This window comes from Rattus norvegicus, chromosome 2 (assembly GCF_021556685.1).
Source record: "Rattus norvegicus strain SHRSP/BbbUtx chromosome 2, alternate assembly SHRSP_T2T, whole genome shotgun sequence".
Taxonomy (NCBI): Eukaryota; Metazoa; Chordata; class Mammalia; order Rodentia; family Muridae; genus Rattus; species Rattus norvegicus.
The window spans coordinates 121,818,251-121,838,351 of NC_141535.1; positions in this window are offsets into that span (position 1 = coordinate 121,818,251).

Sequence of the window (20,101 nt, forward strand, 5' to 3'; positions counted from 1 at the left end):
AGGCTATTCCCTACATTAGTAAGTCCATATGCTTCCACATATGATATAATCCAACTTAAAATCATCTCCATCATACATACATGAACAGAATCCTAAGATCTTGTTTCTGCTGTAGAGAGTTTTTGTCAAAGCATTGGCCACATCAAATGCTTCCAGAGGAGAATAGTTAAGGTTTGTGGAAGTGAGCTTTATGAACACCTCAACTTGGACCCCTCTGGGATACCTGCCTGTGGAGGCCTGGCCTGGAGCTACTGAGACCACTTCCTTTTCCTGGGCTGGGTTATTCATAAAGCACACCATTTGGTCCTTCCGGATTAGGGTCTAGGTATCCTTGAATGACTGAATGACTAGAATTGGAGCATCATCTAGGAACCAAAGAATCTGGAAAATGGCCAGTATCATCTGAGTTTACTTCAGTTCACAGTGCAAAGCCAGGAGCCGAGTTTCTCAGACCCATTTTATCAGGTGAACTAGTGCTTTGGGTTTTGGATAGGTTGCATCTCCAGTCTGTGGTGGTCTCTCCCTAGGATAGGGGTGGAGTAGTCTAGGAATAAGGGGAATCATTGCACTGACATAATATTCCTCTAAGTTTTAGCACTTCAACATACTTGCAGGTTAATAAGGGGCCACGAGGTTGGCATAGTTTGACAGGAATAAAACAGTTTTTACGTTGACTGAGAACACTGGGACTAGATGCGTCCTCCTGGTGCTGGCAAATCATTCCGCTGCACTGTGGCAGTGAAGAAGGCGCTGAGCTGCTACGCATGCGCACTTTATCTGTGAACTCTGCGCACTTTATCTGTGACCTGTGTGCTGTGAGGGAATGTTCTGTGGGAAAAATAACACCCGGGTTGGGAAGATGGCTCAGGCAGTAGAGGGACTTGCTCTGGAAGCATGAGAACTGGCTGAGTTCAATTTTGGCCATTAATGTATAGCCTCGTGTCATTCCTACCTCGGGGAACCAGGCAGATTCTTGTGGATCGCTGGCCTGCCAGGCTAGTTTACTTGATGAACTCCAGGCAAGTGAGAGAGCTTGTCTCAAAAAATAGGTGGTGGAGGTGGCACCTAAAACAACAGCAGAAGTTGGCCTTTGGCCTCCATATATATGTATGCACATACATGTGCACCCACACACATATAATTCCTAATTTTATACTTGACTTTTACAAAGCGTTTATTCTGAAATTTGAAAGAAAGTCTGGGCAGTTTTTACATCACATTCCACTCTTACAGCTTAGAATCAATGTATTATTGTGTATATAGCCCAAATATACAAAGGTAAGTTTAAATTGTCTTAGATTTTTATTATTTTAGTTTATCATAACTTAGCTATCTCCAGTGAACAGCTGACATCTTGTTAAACTGCGCCCCCCAGCCCTATCCCTGCCCAAATTACTAAGCAGGAGGAGTCTAATTATATAGTCTTACCACAGGGAAGATTGGGAAGTGCAGGGAGAAGTCTAATGGCCTGTGTGGTGCTCCGTACAGGACGGGGGAGAACTCAGCTACTCTAATGAGAACTTGCATTCTGCAGCTTCGTCCTGTGGTGGGCAGACTGCCCCCCCACCCCAGGTTGGCGGTGTTCTGTCGGGGGTTTCTCTGTAGGAATGTGGGCTTTGTTTCTTTGAATAGTTGAGTGCAGATTAGCGCTAGACCAATTTCCTGTGGCTTTCACAGCTGCAATTTGAGCCCTGTTTGCTCCTGGCCCTTGCACCGAGGAAAACAATGGGCGGCTTCTTTTGGGTTTCACTTCAGGGCTCTTAGGAACAGGGGAGGGGCTAAGGCCCGACTTTACAGGTAATTAACAATAGATAATGTTTGCTCTACATTTTTTTTTTTTTATAGCTGATAAAAGGTAGAAAGCATTAGGCTCCTGGTGCAGACACTGTGGTGGCTTTATATGGACAGGACCATCTTTGTCACAGCAAGGTGACATCGATTGTCTGGGTCACGTACATGACAGAACTTTTTAAAAAATAGAAAAGCTATGTGGTAAAACACTTAAAAGGGACCTAAGGAAGTCGTTAAATGGACCAGAAAGGTAGCTAAGAACCTGTCCCTTAAGCCCTGAGTTTTGATCCAAGGTATCTTGAATACCTTTGTGTCTGTTTTAGGTGGTGAACAATTGTCATAGCCTGTCAAGGTTACTTTTCCTGTTCTAGGAATGTTTGATCTTGGTGGCCTTGGTTTTAATTTGCCATTTTCTTTAAATATCCAACCACTGGTGGTGTTCATGGAGCAGTCTCAAGTACCCAACACGTAAACAAATGTTTGTCATCCTTTTTGTGTCTTGGTGGTAACTGTGTAGCAATGTTCTGGGTAAATAACATCCCTGCTTCCTGACAAGCTGTGTATAGGGTGTGCGGCCATGCTGGTGGCCCAACACAGCCCCTTAACCTTCAATACCACTGGGTGCCTGTTCTGCCAGAAATCCGAATTGATGACCTCAGCACTGGGGGGGTGAGGGTGCCTCTGTGTGTGTGTGTGTGTGTGTGTGTGTGTGTGTGTGTGTGTGTGCAGAGGCTGGAATTTAGGGCAAATACAACTTCGTTGCAGAAAATAATCACCATATAAATCTACCCCCCCTCCCCATTTGAAATGTGTAGGTGACATTCTTGGTAAAATGTCAAGACTGGATCATGTTTGCCACCCCTGCATAATTTATTTTTGGAGTAAATGTTAAGCAGAAGTTAGCAGCCCTCCTGGTCCAGGCCACTTCTAACTGGCCTTACTCATGAGCTCTCGCTGGAACATGAGTTCATGCAGGTGCTTCGGCGGAGAATTTATAGATTGTTTAGAGCCAGAGTGGCTCCTTCCAAGTGTGTTTGGACCCGGTGGAGAGCTGTGTTTTAAGAGCCGGGGTGGATGGGGGTGAAAGGCCCATGTCCATTTCTCTGCAGTCAGGAGGCTCACTCCACAACCACAGCCGACTTTCTAGTCCCCTCTGCCAGTAAAGTCACCTGTTATTGGCTCTAATAATTAGTTATTGGCTCTAATAATTATGTTGGGGAAACAGAGAAGCATGAGATGAAAATGCCCTCTCTATGGGTGTGACTACACGTTTCTTTTCAACCAGAATTTTTCTTTTTTCAACATTTTCCTCTTCTCTAGCCCAGGGATCCATCCAGAACAGAAGCCTCTGTTAGGTCCCAGGCTCTCTCACTGTTCCCCCTTGCACCTCCCTCCCCAAATATGGTACAGAGCAGGGTGGACTCTGGAGAGCTGCCACTCTGGGAAGATGAACTTGTGTTTATTTCTTCACGTCCCCAACCCCATGGTCTTATTGAGTCAGTTGAGAAGGTAAGGTTGGGGATTTAGTTCAGTGGTAAGAGCGCTTGCCTAGCAAGCGCAAGGTCCTGGGTTCGGTCCCCAGCTCCGGAAAAAAAAAAATTGCTCTCTCCTCCCCATGATGCTTTGAGATCAAACTCTGTTACCGCTGCTCCCACACAAAGAATTTTTCGCTGTAAGTTAAGTGACATCTCCACAGGTTCATCAGGAACTGTTCCTCTTTTCTAATGCAGGGGCGATGGACAGCCCCATTTTGACTGTATCTAATGAGCTTTTCCTGTTAGGTAGACAGGTTTTTGTCCCATGAGCTCACTCAGTTTCTGTTTTAAATATAGGGCATCACTTCCCTCTTTTCTATTCAGATTGAGCAGTTTGGAGAAAACCAGGGAGCTTCAAACTATTTCAAACTATGGCTGGTTTTTGAGGCTGTAAAAGAGAATTAAAGCCACAATGGTGGCAAAACAAAAATATACCTCCCTTCTACCCACTTCCCTGAAGAAGAGCTAAAGCAGGCGATGGAAGGGTGGAAAGAATTATGTAAGCCCGTCACTCAGAAGAGCTTTGGGCCTTCTAAAGACCTTCCTTCCTAATCAAAACTAGCGTGGCCTCTTATGTCTTAGCTAAGCTGTGTTTCATATTTTCCATGAGAAGGGAGACTTAGGGCTCCTCTGGCTCTGTGGCTGGTTGATCGCTCGAAGTTAGAGTCTAGCAGTGATGGTGGCTATAGATCAGCAGCATTTAACAGCACAGTAAATATGGAGGAAATGCTGACTCTTTTCTTCACTGTGTGGCAAGTTTTAAAAATCAACATCATACATCACATTTATTTGTGTGTGTGCACACATGCCACAGAGGGCATGAACAAATCAGAAGGCCCGTGTAGGGACTCAGTTCTTGTTTCCACCTTGCTGAGAACACAGCTCTTTTGCTGTCCTGAAAATAGCATTGTTTACTACAGGCTAGCTTGTCCTCAGCTTCGGTCACCACCTCCCATCTCACTGTAAGAGTGTTAGCATTACAGATGTGCACCCCTGGATTCAGCTTTTTATGTGGGTTTCAGGGATCAAACTTGGCTCATTGGGCTTGCATGCCTAGTACTTTTCCCAGCCAAGCCATTTCCCTGACCAACATGCAATGCTTGTACATTAAAAACAAACAAACAAACAAACAAACAAACAACAATACAAAATTTCTAACCAAACCACACATTCGTCTACAGAAGCCCTCTTTGAAATCTGTGTTATTAGACCTGATTAGGTGAGGGTCACAAAGACAGACACTAATACATGATTATTTAATTACATTTATAAGTTGCAATAATTTGGTTTTGGTGCATGTGTGTCTATACATGCACATGTGACTATGAACATGTTTGTGTGTATGTGTATGTATGTGTGCATTTTGTGTGTGTTCATGTGAGAAATAGGGGTATGCCTCTTTAGGGTGCTATCGATCTGGCTTTTTAAAATTAATTGTTCATTTATTCCTTTATTTTGTCACTGAATGTGGGCATGAATATGTTGTGGAGATTAGAGGAGGTGGGTTTCTTCTAGCATTTGGGTTCAGAGGACTACATTTGGGTAGTCAGGCTTGCTGGCCAGTGCCTGTCTTATCAACCCCACCTTGTCCTTTTGAGGCAGGGTCTATGTTTTGGAACCCAGGACATCAGGATTCACTTGGTTTTGCCGCCTCAACTCTGGGATCACATATGTGAGTCATGACACCTGGCTTTTATTATGTGGGTTCTAGGGGACCACACTCAGCCCTTCATGCTTACAAGGCAAACACCAACCTGACTACCCTTCTGCCCTCAAATCTCTCTCATTGATACAAGTGATTAATATCCTGATATTACCGATACTAAGCAATATAATCCTTTTATCTTTTGTCATTTTAGAGACACTGCCTCAGGCATGCTAGGTAGCCCTCCACCACTGAGCTATAGTCCCTCCTGTGATCTTTAGTAAGACTTGAGTCTGAGAACCTGTACTTGATGGCAATGTAAGATTAGCCAGACTTTGCCTGACCTTTCCAGTAATAACCAGGAAGGGCTTGTACTGGTTCCTGGTGTAAACTTGTGTTGCAGTGGGTTCTATGGCCTGTGGATGGGTCTCTTAGCTCTGACCCTATACCAGTGTCTTGAATCAAGCCATATACAGACATGTGTGTATACGTATTTAGATATCTATATAAAATACACACTTGTATTCATTCATCACATTGTATTAATCCTAGAACTGGCCGCTCTAAACTAAAAAGGGAACAATGACTTTCCTTAAAGGTTAATAAGCTAGGTGCTGAACTGAGGCATAGAACTTGTTTCTGGATGACTGGGATGAGGTGGCTGCAGTGATAGGGCCTTTCTCCTTTCTCCTTTCTGCGACTGGGTTTGAGTCTCTGCACTGATGAATGTCTGTTCAGGAAGACCCAGGGGAGCTGTGACACCTCCCTCATGGGAAGCACCATGGCTGTGAGGTAGAACACTGAACACATGAGCGTGGCTTTTCCCCAGTCTGTCTTTCATGTCAAAACGTACAGGGGAAATGCAGGAGTTGTTGGGGAAGCCCTGGTCTTCTGGCAGTTCCATAGCATTGATTTCTCGGTGCCCTCACCACCCTCTGGGGGGATGGGGATCTAGGTGGGGGTGGGAAGTGGGGGAGATGGGGATCTATGGAATTCATGCATTCTGCTTCTCTGGTGCTCACAGAATGTGTCTCCCTGAACACACCCGATTTTTCTGTTGTAAAAGTTATTAAAAACTTCTTGATGAAGAACTTGCAAATAAAAACACCATGCATTAAAATTAAGCCGTCTGTGCAAATCAGTGAGTGGAATAGCTGGTTTTTCTTGAGGCTCCTCGATTGGCCCTTCCTTGTCTTCCATCGTGCATCCAGAGTTACTCAAAAGGGTTCTTTCTGGTACTCTAAGCCAAGACCTTGCTTCTTCTCCAGCCTCCAGCTGCACAGCACCTGCCCCTTACAGAGCGGTGTGGAGGACTGTGGGCTGCCTCAGCGAGACGCTATTGTCACTTCCTAGCAGCCAGTGCTAGGAAGATGCAGGTTCCACCTTCCAATTATTTCATGGTCTGAGAGTTCATTTGCACACGATTGCTCCAACTGTCCGGTTACTGTGCTGGAATTTTTCCATTGTCTACTTCGAATCGTCTTCCATTTTGCAGTGAGCCCCACTGCCTTCCAAGCTTTGTCAAGTTAATTTTATACAGCTGTGGAGTTCTATCTTACAGTCTCCATGTGTGGCCACAAAATTTGGATCCAGAACCGAACACGTGGCCGGGCTCAGGTGTCTGGTCAGCCTGGAAGTCATGTCCTTCTCATGGCTCAGGAGAGTAAGCCCTACTGTGATTTTGCAAACAGTTACTGAACCACAGTCAGGAAAAGCAAAGGCTGCTTTTAAAAGTTTTCTTTCCATGTTTGCTCTGGGGTTACTAGGAATTGTCACTTTAGAGGTGATTCTACTTCTCATTTTATGAGATCAGTTCACAGAACTAAATGACTGTCATCTGATGCTTAAGTCCCTGGTTTAATCTTGTGAAGGATGTCTGTTTAGGATTCACTTTGATTTGCTAGTCACTGTCTTAGAGAGGTTGTTTCTGAGTGGCTAAAAACACGAACAACAACCATTACTGAGGCAGAAACAGGAGCAGAAGGGCAGGAGGGGCCAGACCACATACCTGTGGACAGATAACACATCTGCCATGTTGCACTTCCAATGGGATTCAAAATTTCATCCAAGCTAGAAGTGAAAGTAAAAATATTTTAAGAATTTAAGTCAAAAAATATTCAGACTTAAAACTAAATCGCATGAGATCTAGCAAAATTTAGGCGAACTCAAGAATTCCAGAATAAAATAATCTCCTAACTGTAAGGCTCAAAGTGAATCTTAACTACCAGGAGAGCCCCCAAGTGAGACATAAGAATGGAGTTCTATGCAACCACAAGAGGTTTATTTTTCCAGCGCATCAGGGCCAGCTTTCAGTCAGCCTCTCGTGGTGAGTGACTAGAAGGCAACCCTGAATAGCTCTAACAAGCAGTTTTTATACGTTTTAGGGGTACAGGTTACATCAGCAAGGATACAGTTTAATCTTATTGGCTAAGCATATTGACCTTTGAATCTATTGGTCAGCAAGCATATGGCATGCATTCGAACTCTATCTGGGAACAGAGGGTCAGGTGACTATCAGTACATTCTGCGGTTTTTCAAGAATGTCCCTGCTCCTCCTAAGAACTGTGGGTGGAGAATGGAACTTGGCCTATCCTTGACCTGAGGCGGAAAGATGGTACTTGGCCGAATCTTGACCTGAGTAGGTGGGTGTAAGGCTGGCAAAAGCCCCTAGGGTCTTTCACAGGAACTCCATAACCATCCTACTTTCTACCAGGCCAAGCTTCTTAATAGCTCTTACACTTCAGTAAGAACTAGGGTCCTTCACTAACCAGATGGATTCCTGCATGTTAGACACTGCTTTGGGACTCTGTGGCTGGGGTGGACCTTTGAACACGAGAGCTCTTTGACTGCCTTATGGGTTTTGAGGCAGGGTCTTGGAAAGCTATCTCAAATTTGCAATCTTCTTGTCTCTACCTTCTGAGTGTACTGCCTCATCTTGTAGCATTTCTAAAAAATAAAATGTATATTTATTTTAGGGCTAGAGAAATGAACAGGGATTAATGGCATATGCTACTCTTGCAGAGAATATAGATTCACTTCTTAGCCCCCAGGTCATCTGACTCACAACCATCTGTACTCCAATCCCAGGGTAGGTTTTCTACCTCTATGGGCACCTGCCTCACCTCCACATACCTCCTACACAGACACACGCATACACATAAATAATAAATACATATTATTATTATTATTATTATTATTATTATTATTATTATTATTATTTGTGTGTGTGTATGTGCGCGAGTGTGTGTGTGTGTATGTGTGTGTGTGTGTGTGTGTGTGTGTGTGTGTGTGTAGGATCCTAAAGAGACCAGAAGAAGGTGTTAGTTCCCCTGGAACTGGAGTTACAGGCAGTTGTGGGTGCCTGATGTGGATGCTGAGAACTGAACTCAGGTTTTTTGCAAGAGAAGCAAATGCTGTCAAACACTGAGCTATCTGCAACTGTAACTCTTACCTACTAAACATTGGCTCTGAGGAATGGCCCCAGCCCCTGGCACTTACTTCTTTGCTTTCTTTTCTTCAAATCTGGTGCTTTCACACAAATAGAATCTTACAATAGTTTTACATGTGTGTCTGTTCTCTTTTATTTAATTTAATGGCTTCCAAGTTCTTTGTGTGGTTGCAGGAGCCAGCATCTCCTCTGTGAAGGGCCAAGTGGTACTAAATTGTGTGTGGACATCACATTCTGGTTATTTATCCATCAAATACCACTCAGGCATTTATAGGTTGGCTGTTGTGAATTCTGTAATAAGAACAGGGATGACCACGCCTGAGTTCTCCCTTCTGGTATTTTTGGATAGAGTTGCTGGTTCACATCACAAAACTATACTTTCTTCTGAGTGAACCTCACACTTTTCTTGAGTGGCTGCTCAGCTTTACCATCTGACAGCGGTGTGTGAGGGTTTCATTGTACCTCCAGGGTTTGTTTGTCTTCTCGTTCTCTCAGTGCTGCCCTGGTGGTGTTTCCTGACTGCGCATTTGGAACTCCTGATCTTCCAGCCTCCGCACATTCATACCTTGTCCCCCATCTTCCAGGTCTTCAATTCAGAGCCTCCCATCCAGCCGTCTTTTTGCATCCCTTGGTGAGGACAGATTGATGCCTTCTTTCCTTTTGGCCAGAGTATGTTTGACATTCAGCTCAGCATTAACGTGTCCCTGCAGTAGCCTGACAGAGTCTGGGTGTGTTTTCCCTACTGTCTCTTGAGCATTCAGGGAACAGCCAGCATTGGGCTTATCTGACCTGCTACTGCCTGCTGCCCAAGTGCAGGCAAACTCTTGATGAGACAGACCCATTGGTGGCAGCCCCACAACAACTGTTGATCAGCTACAGATGAGTGGCAATAGCTGGCTGTTTATTCATAAGATGCATTGGTGGTATGCAAAGCACTTCACCTTTCCTCTCACATGAAAATCAGACAGGTCATTCTGGTCTCTGTGCTTCTGTTTCCTACTCAGACGAAGTCTTCCCTTGATATGTTCTGTGGGGACAAAGGTTCAGTTGTCCTCAAAGTAATATCTGAATGCCATTTTCTTCCTAGTAAGGCTGTCGGGTACCCTGATGGACATTTAAGCCAAATCCCACATTTTGATTTTCAAAGGATGCTTATGTTTAGAGAAAGTACCTCCCTAGTGTCCCACTAGCTGGTGTGCTCACATAACAGGGCAAGACAGCATAGAGGCTCCCCTCCATCTTGTGTTCTTGCTGTGGCCATTTCAGGTTCAACTAGATTTGATCTCTCCTAATGGAGAATCCCATGGAAAATTACCCAACTCTATTCTAGCAACTTGAGGTCAAGGTGCCTCAGCTAATTTATCTTAGCTTCTGTTAAGAATCTGCCTGTTAGTGTTACCCTCTCCCACCCAGATCCAACCCTTGCCAGCTAACCATTTATTTTAGCTTCTGTTCAATTGCTTACTTGTGCAAAACAGCAGCTGCTGTGAGAAATGACAGGACATGATTTCTGCCCCTGTGTGCTGGACATGGAGGTGGGGGTGGGGAACTACACTTAGGTCCGTAATACCTAGGTGTAGTCTCAAACAATTGGAATAAAGACTTCTGATTGGCTATAAACTGTGTCTGAGTGGTCATCTCTGGTGGTGTCTGAGTGGTCATCTCTGGTGGTGTCTCGGTAACACCATGCATTTCAGGCCTCCCCTTAGTAATTCCTCTAGGCTCTGCCCAACAGTTATCTAGCAACAGTTCATGTTGCCACCTGCCAGGTATGGGCCTATCCCAGGCCAGCCTTTTCCCTTTACTCCTCTCTCTTTCTGTTCTCTGTCCCCCTCCTTTCTCTGCTTCTACCCCTTTTCCAGGTCCCCTTTGCACCCCACCAATACATCTGCTTCATATCAGGTCGGTCATATGCTGATTCCTCGGGGGGAACACCTTGGCAGGGCCTGCTGAGGAGCTTCCTACCATCATACTATAGTACTGTTTTATAAGACACACCCTCCACACGCATGCACACAGCACCTGTCCCTAGAAGGAAAACAGAAAAGTCTGAGGATAGCCAGGCTTCCTATCTTGAGGATTCAGGGTTATAGTAATCAGGGCCTGCTGTTTACAGCCCAACGGTCAGCAGTGGTCTCAAGCTTAAGCACTTGTTACTGCAGTTGGTAATTGCTCTATAGGGGGGAAAAAAAAGCTACAGCCTAGAGAAGTGAGGTACTTCGGAACAACTCACGTGGGGACGATAGGAAGGAGAGGTGGAGAGAACACATCATCTGGCTGCAGTTCTATCTTTCCCAGACCTACCGTAGCTGATACATTAGAACATTTTTCTCTTTACTTCCTTCATCTTCCCAGGGGTCCAAGGTGCTTTATAATACCACGTAAGACTAGAGTACGAGAGCTGGAAGAAGGGTGTGTGGTGGGACCTGGGAGGATATCAACACAGTGTAATTAAAAAGAAAATCATAATCCTAAAAAAAAGCATGTGCATGCTTGTATATTAGCTGGAGGTCGACTTCAGAGGACAGCTGGCCAGCTCCTCTTCAAAAAATCTTATTTTCTGATCTGACCCCCAAATAACAGCGTGCTCTCTTGTTCTCTCTCTCTCTCTCTCTCTCTCTCTCTCTCTCTCTCTCTCTCTCTCTCATTTTTCTTTGCCTGGGAAAGTTGGTTTTGTGTTATTCAGGTTTGAATCACACAGCCCAGAGTCACTGGCCCCTTAAAGGGCCTTTTCTCTCTTGTTTTCAGCACAGGTCTGGAGGGAGGCAGATGGTTCCCGTCTGCTGCCCAGAGTCAATGTGTTTTCTCCAGCCAACCGGCCCCTTCACCCTCCTTCCCTCCCTCCCTTCCTCCTTCCCTGCACTCCACCCCACCACTGGGCCTCTCTGTTTTGTCACTGGAAATAATCTTTTATTGCCTAGTTGTTCGGAAGTGACCTTCTGCCCTTGATTAGATAGGGCCAGTCTGAGCCCTGACTGCTCTGTGGCTGGCAGTTGCTTCTTTGTGTGGGGATGCTGTGATGGAGTACGATGTTGGTGGAGGGGGTCTGTGGGGATGGAGATGGGGGTGAAGAATAAGCAGGCCGTAAAAACAAATGACATATTTAAAACCACACTTGTCCTTATTAAACTGCTCCTGTTTACTTAGCAGGCCTTTTGGAAGGACAGGAGTGCACATCAGGATCTCAGCGATGTTCCACGGCATACAGATAAATGATAAACTGTGCATAGCTCAGCATCAAGATGTTAATCAAAATATAAATGATGCGTAGATCTACATCAAGATATTAATCAAAAGTACTATTGGGTTTCTCCAAGAACAGTTTTCCAGACGGTCCCCGTCAAGTCAAACTCGTACAAAGCCACAGAACGGGAGAGTGCTCAGTGTGCTTTGGAAGGTGACTCTGAATTTTTTTTTTCTTAATTATAGATGATATCCAGGGTGACTTTGTTGCCTGCTGGGTACAAGGAGGAACCAGTGATTTTTACATCTTTCAGAACAGCTCTTAGATCCCTGTGGTGTCAAGTTTGTGGGGACGTGGGTTAGAACCAGTAGAGGAGAAGATGGGGAAGTTGAATTTTCCAGTAGTTTTATGCTGCTATTCCATGATCGTCAGATTCGAGGACAGTCAGGTTGATTATCACATTCATGTTGTCATTTTGATGTTTCCTAATCCGGGGGTAAGCTGTCTTCTCTGCTCCAAGCTTCTGGGCAATCCTGTTTTTGTTGTGAGTTTGCGGTGAGCAGCCTATCCCTTGTGCTGGCTTAAGAGGAATGTGACTTTTCTAGCTTACTCTGGTATGTGGGGCTGTCTCTGGTTTCCTAGGTTTGTGTGTGGGGAGGTGCTATAAAGGTGACACGGCTCCTGGTGTTCCCTGAGGCAGCTGAAAGTTCTGCCGTGAGGAAGGAAGTTAGACATGAAAGGGAGAGGACAACTTCCTGCTTTGTTTCCCAGCTGGGCAGTGCTCTTGGAGATCCAGACTAACTCCAGCTTAACCCGTCTTCTATCCTCATTTAAGAATGGACATTTTTCATTAATGTTACACATGTATGGAGGTTACAAAGTAAAATGATTTTTCCCCTCTACCTTTTCCAGGTTTTGCCATTTGTGCTTTATTGAATAAAAATATTTCTTCCCCCCAAAAATCAACATGAAGCATGAAAAATTTACATGTAATTTTTAGAATATAGTAACACAGAAATGTGTGTGCCTATCTATCATTATTTACCATCTGTCAATCAAACACACACACACACATATGTATCATCTATCCATTAATCTATCTTATTTCTATCATTTATCTTTCATCTGTCTCTCTTCTGACCTCACATGCTTTAAGCAGTAGATACTGTTGTTAGGTTTTATTAGCAGGCACGACAAACACTTTGAAGCAAACCTTCCTTTTGCTGGTTTCCTGAGCTGTGCTTGACATTCCCTGGGAATGACCAGGGAACATGGATGACGACATACCACTGAGTGACATGATATTGGGTGTCTGGGTGTCTCTTCTTCTTTTTTTTTTTTTTTTTTTGGTTCGTTTTTTCGGAGCTGGGGACCGAACCCCGGGCCTTGCGCTTCCTAGGTAAGCGCTCTACCACTGAGCTAAATCCCCAGCCCCAAGGGTGTCTCTTCTTCTAATGTGACTTCTCATTCACTAGCAGAGAGGAGTAGAAGGCTGCATGTTTCCAATGGTGAGAACTAGAATTCATAGGTATTCTTTTGTGGATTGGTGTTTGCCTGCGTGTATGTTTACCACGTGCATCTGGAAGTTATAGAAGGTTGTGTGCCACGTAGAGACTGGGATGCAGGTGCTGCGATGTAGAGGCAGAGCTGGCGGGGGCTATACAGTTACAAAATCATCTCTTGCAGGAGGACGGGAGGACTGCCTGAGTGAGAATTGCTAATGCAAACAATGCCAGCCAATCAGGAGCTGCTGTTTAGAAGAGACGCTTTCTTGGGACCAATGAGGGCTTGGGTGGAGGTCAATAAAGGAGCTTGCAGCAGTGTTCCTCTGACCTTACTGCCGTGTGTCACCTGTTCCCACAGTCAGTGTCATTGACTCTGTGCTAAGTCACCCCCAAATCGCAAGAGCAGGTAGACAGCTGTCCAGGGCACAGGCAACATCTGCCATCTAACGCGGTTGATGACTACGTCATTGTTCTCGGTTGTTTTTTGTTTTTTTGGTTTTTGTTTTTGTTTGTTTTGTTTTGTTTGTGGCTGCTTGCAAACCTCCTTTTCGGGGGCTTGTTTTTGCCTGCTGCTGCAAGGACTGCGCTTGTGGTTCTCCTCGTGGTGCTACTGCTGTACCCCTTCGGTTGCTTCTTCGGTAAGTTGGTCGTGTGTTTTATGTTACCAGTCCCGCGAAGGTGAACACGTGGACCTCATTTCTGTCTTCTTTGTCTTTTTTGTCTGTCCATCCCAGTAATCTCTTTTGGTCTTGGTTCGGTTCAAGGGTGAGCGTGCAGTGAGCGGAGGCAAGCGTGAGGCAAGAATGAAGTGGCCATCTTTTATCTTTCTTTGTCTTTGAGCGTGCTGCAGCGAGCATGCAGCGGCCATTTTGTTCTTTGTCTTTGGGTGAGCACGCTTTGATAAGCGTGTGGCGGCCATCTTTTCTGTCTTCTTTGTCTTTGCTCATTTTCACTTTCGGTCGGGATTCATCCAGGTACCTGACATAGGGGCTGGTTTCTGAGGTGGTGGTACCAAGGGATCGGCTCCCGAATACCTTTTCCTTCCTGAGTACTGTCTGAGTACTGAGCTACACCAGAGGGAGTCTCCTGCTTAGTACACCGTGACTTTTGTCGCCTCTTCTGTCATAGTTATCACATCTGCTCATCGTTTGTTGCCTTTGTTCTGGTTGTCCTCATGGGCCGTCTCCCCTCTACTCTCTGAAACCTTTCTTTTTACTCATGGTCTTAAGGTTAAGACTCACAACTTGGACCAATTTTGAGAGGAGGTTGCTATATTGGTTCCATGGATCTCACTGGAGAACCTGTGGGACCCTAACCTCTGGATGCAAGTTCGCTTCCGTCCCTGCCTACAGTCTGGGATTACCCTTTCCTTGTTCTTTGTCCCCATCCTCCTTCTTGTCATCACCAGTCTTAAGAATTCTTTCTCAGAGGAAGTGGTAGATGTCCATAACACTGCCAGAATCGGGCTTGGACTAATAGTGACCTTTTCTATTACTGACCCCGGCGCATTTTCTCCAGGCAACAATGTTGAGGCAATGGTACCCCAGCTCCCACTAGGCTGTCAAAATCTAAAAACAAGAGTGAATATGTAGCAGGAATGGCGGGGCTGCCTCTATGTAAACTCTGGGGGCCTTGCAGCCACAAAAGCAGAACCTAATAGAGAATTGCTTGAACTTCTGAAACCTTAAAGTCCACCCCACAGAGACATTTCTTCAAATAATCTCCAATAAAGCCACTCCCTATGAACCTATGGGGGCCATTTTCATTCAAGCCACCATGTGTAATCACATGGTAAGAGCTACAATAACAAATGCTGACTCCGGTGACTGATTATTTGCTTGTTTGGTGGTTCTTTTTGCGGTAGGGATGGTGGTTGCCAGAAGCAACATATAATCCTCCTACTGAAGTAACTGTATAGATTCAGGAAAAGTTTTAAAGCCTATTTTAGAAATTACTAAATTATACAGGTAGAGCACTGTGAATTTGAGGCCATCCTGGTCTACAGAGTTCCAGGATAGTCAGGGTACATTTTTACATTTGAAAACCTAACCCAACCCAACCAACCAACCAACCAACCAACCAACCAAAACCAAGAAACCAAAAGCAAAAAACCAAAACAAACAAAACCCCAATGACAAAAGCAAACAAACAAACACACACACCCCCTAACTAAGGTATTTGTCTTGACATCTTCTCTGGAGGGATATTTATTTCTGTTTTCCTGGGTAAGAAATTCTCACATCAGAATTTTGGCTAAGTGGTTCCTCCAGCTTTCTGAATGGCCCAGGACAGCTTCTTACACAATTTTTAGTTTTTTGTTTTTTCTTTTTCTTAAAGAAGTTCAAACTCCCTTTTGGAACACCACAACCCAGTATTTGAAATAACCGTCCTTCTAAAATGCATCTAGAAGTAAGCCATAAGAATGGGCTTGGGGTTAGACAGATGGGTTTGAAACTAGTCTCTATCACTAACACCCAGTATCCACTTAAAACAGTGGGGTCTTTAGAGCCAGCAGCAGGCCTTATCTCAGTGGACCCTCCATCATAGGGGACCCTCTTCCCACCTTTTCTTTGACCTCTTCTTTCTCAGGGGCCGAGAGTCTGCAGGTCCAAGATGCTCTCACATTCTCCCAGCCTTTTAATATTCTTAGAATCCCCACCAACTACGGGGCCTGTTTCCCAACTGCTTCTGCCAGAACTGGATTCCTACCTGGGTCTGTGGTCATAGGCTAAACTACCGCACATAGCTTACCAGAGAGAAGGACTCCAGAAAGGCTCTGGGAATTTAGACAGCTGGGTGTGGAATGCTGTGATGTTTCCAGTGTCTGTGGATCTGAGCTTTTCACTAGGGAGACAGCTAAACAAATGGTGTTTAATTAGGTTATTGTAAGGTGATTAGGAGAGTGAGGGAGGGCAGTCAGTGCAAGGTTGTTTCTGATGAATTTCCGGTGTTAAAACTTTGTTCCTGCCAGTTTTGAGTTTCATTTGCATATAGTTAGCCTCAGTTATATTAAACCCTGGATTTTTAAAAAGTGGGATTCCTGGGCCTGATCCTGTTCAGGTGGGAGAGTCAGAGGTCTTGGAGTGAATGTTGGCTGACACCACACTGTTGACTGATCTGTGTTTTAATCCTGGCTGGGTCAGAAGCCCTTAGCGACAAGAACTCCCATCTGCAACCAAAGTCACGATAAAAGAATGGAACAGGAGAGGGGAAATCAGAATAAAATGGGGATTGCCTCTGTAACTCATTCTTTATCTGAACGGCACTTTAATTTTACATATGTATGTATTTATACCTAGAAGTTCAAGGCCAATCTTGGCTACAAGGCAAATTTGAGCCTTCTTGGATACACAAGTCACCGTCTCAGAAAAACAAAACAAAACAAAACACCCCAAAAACCAAGTCAAAACAAAACATCTTAGGTAAAGGGTAAGTTGATTGAGGCATCTCACCCAGAAGTTGAAGAAAAAGCAACCCTTGCCCCCTCCAAAAAATATCCTAGACACTGATATGTATTTAACTCACTTTTGAGGTGGAGGCAGACTTCTACACATGAAACAATGCAGCAAATTCAATGGAATAAATCACGTCGGAAGATGTGTCTGAGAGTGCTGTAAGAAAGAATGAAATGGGAAACTATTTGAAGAAAACACCCGTTACAATGATGGTTATAAAGAACACCAGGGACTGGTCCCCAGCTCCGAAAAAAAAAAAAACCAAAAAACAAAAAACCAGGGACTACTGCAGCAGTAAGAGACCCAGTGCTGTCAACTGGCAGACACGTAAATCCCACCGGAAAACAAAGACTATTTGTTATTAATGTGCATATGCATATAATAGTTGAAATGTCTCGAGGTGCAGCACGGTAACTTCAAAGGTGGCCAGAGACTACCTGGCCCTAAACCCTAATTCAGTAAAGCTCCGATCCCAAGAGCATCATCAGAAATGGCTAAAAAAGTCCAAGGAGGGCAGCAGAGCCCTCAAAAGATAATCCCTGCCAAGAACAAACACACAGGTGTAATGAAAGCACTAGAAGGTGGTTATGCACAAAGATAGGAGATTGTGAGTTTGTGCATGTCAATGTTTGTATATTTAGTATGCATTGCGTCTATAATTAGGACAATGGCTGGACATGGAAACTGAGGGCAAGGGTCCCTTTCCCAATGACCCCTGAAAACATCAGTGAGTTTGAGACCTACCCTCCTTCTGACCTTCCTTATCTCCCAGGATGCATTTACATTTTCTCCTCAAGTCCCCCATCTCCTCCTCAAAGAAGGAGAAATGTCTCCTTGCAGTTCTGAACTCTTACTTTAATTACTTTATAAACCATATCATACAGACAGCTAAAGCTCTCTGCTCACACTTGGTTGACGTCGTCATTGCTGGGGTTCCCACAGTTCCGGGCCACAGAGAGGCTTTGGTTCACATCGGAAGGCAGAGCCACACTTTGCTATTAGGATTTTTTAGGTGGTCGTTTGCCCAAATTCTCTCTGCAGACTGCTGGGTTTCAATCGCAGAAGAAATTTCCAAGTTTGGTTTAACCCAGAATCCACTTGGTACTGTCCAAGTTTCTCCAGTTTTGATATACATTGTTCTGAAGGTCACGTGCATAAGCAAAAAGTCTCAGCTGTAGCTGGGACCCTGTCAATGGCCTTTCCTAAGAGCCACCTTTCAGTTAGACTGCTACTTCTCTCTCTAGGCCAGAATGTAAGAAAACGAATTGTTTTTCCTAAGGATGCTTCAGTCTATGGGAGCTCTTCCAGTAAAGGGATTGGTCCCTAGGTTTTAACTAAGGCATTAATGGCTATCTTTTTTTTTTTTTTTTTGGTTCTTTTTTTCGGAGCTGGGGACCGAACCCAGGGCCTTGCGCTTCCTAGGTAAGCGCTCTACCACTGAGCTAAATCCCCAGCCCCTAATGGCTATCTTTGAATTGATTGTACAATTTTAAATAATATAACAAAACCCTATGCTTGCCCAGGCTGCTAGTTTGTCTAATTTTTCCTTCTGGCTGATAGTCAAGATAATTATATAACATCTTCATGGGCAGAGTTGCATGTTGAGCTGGCTAGTTTATGTCAACTTGACTCAAGCTAGAGTCATTGGAGAGGAGGGACCCTCAATTGAGAAAAGTTTGCATTAGATCAAGCTATAGGCAAACCTGTCAGGCATTTTCTTAATTAATGACTGATGAGGGGAGGGCACAGCCCATTGTAGGTGGGGAACAATCCTGAGCTGGGGGTCCTGGTTCTACAAGAAAGCAGGCTGAGCAAGCCATGGAGAGCAAGCCAGTAAGCAGTGCCCCTCCATGGCTTCTGCGTCAGCCCCTGCCTTTAGTTCAGCAGTTCTCAACCTGGAGGTCCCGACCCTTAGGGAGTTGGTTGGCACTTTCCCAAGGGTCCAGAGCCACGGCGTTAGTTCCTGCCCTGTCTGAGTCCCTATCCTGACTTCCTCAGTTATGACCTGTTACCTGGAAGTGTAGGATGAAGTAAACGCTTTCCTCAGTAAATTGCTTTGGTTATGGCGTTTCATCACAGCAATGACCCCTGACAAGATACCTGTCTGTAAACCAAAGACTATAAATACATCATTCAGCTTGACAGCTTTCAGGAGGGGCGGTTTGAACACTGACCGCACCCCAACTCTGTGTCCCACTATGCCAAGTAGTCAGCATTTCAAAGGAATGGGGAGATGTTCCAGAGACCTACATAACAGTCCCATGACCAAAATATATGTTCTTATGTTCTTCAATTCGGGAATTTGCTTTCTCTGTAGTAAAATTGACTTACCTTAACCCCCCCCCCCCAACCCCCAAGCAGGGCCTTTTCTGTGGCCCATGTTGGTTGGATCTCATTCTATAGCTCAGGTTGGTCCTGAGCTCACGATCTTTCTGCCTTCAGTCTTCCTAGTGCTGGGATTATGTGTGCTATCATGCCCAACTAGACAATTTTTTTTAATATGTATAGTCAACTCTCAAGAACTTTACAATTTTGAATATAGAATATATTTCTCATAAACTCTTAATGTTTTAAAATCTGAGCCTACAAGCATATGTGCTGCTGGGATTTCCACCCCCCCCCCCATGACTGTTTATCTGTTTATGTAGGTCTCTGGTTCCTCCTGGAATTCTTTCCATTAGAAACAAACCTACTTTGGTCTGGTGCACTTGGGCCCTTTGCTGATGTACTCACTTAAGTCACGCTAATGAAGGGACAAATGTTTGCAAGCAGAAGGCTAAGGAGTGCTCAGAATTGAGCCTAAAATTCTGTGGGTAACCTCCTTGTGATCAATTAGGAACCCAGTATATATTCCTTCCGGGTGGACTTTGAGGCAACAGGAGAGTTCCCCATTCAGGTGCCTCTAAACTTGGTTTGACCTGGAGCCTCTGGTCAGCTGCCTTTGAACAGGAAATAGGTTGGAGACACAGGGTCTTCATCAGCGGAGAGGCAGATGGCAAACAGATGCAGGAAGAAGCAGGGCGTAGGGAGGGAAGGGTAAAACTTAAAAATACCTTGAGAGCGAGCGCCTGACACAGAGTTTCCTTTATATCGTTAGATCACTGTGTCTTCCCCCACCAACCCTTCCTAGGACAAGATAAGAAATAATAGCCAAAGGACTTTCTGAGGCGATGACTCAGGCTTCCAACTGTCAGGCTTTCTTTTCAGTCACTGCTTTATTGAGCTTTTAAGGAAGCAGTTCATTGGAATTTATCACTCCTTTTTCCCCCCTTAAATCAGTGAGTGGCTCGGGGTATGAGACTCCTGTAGGTTCAGTTCTATCTGTGTTGGCGTTTCCACTGGAAATGCGGAGTGTGGCCTTTACTTGTTTGGGTGTCTAATCCCGTTTTCAAGGCTCGTCACGCCCCTGCTGAGGGTCAGCACCCCTTGAACAGAGCCCTCTGCACCTGCCTGCCTATTCTCTTTCATTCCCCTCTGAGGAGAACTAGAGGATGTTCCGGATGGCAAACAATACCACGCTCCACTGACTTCGGTGACA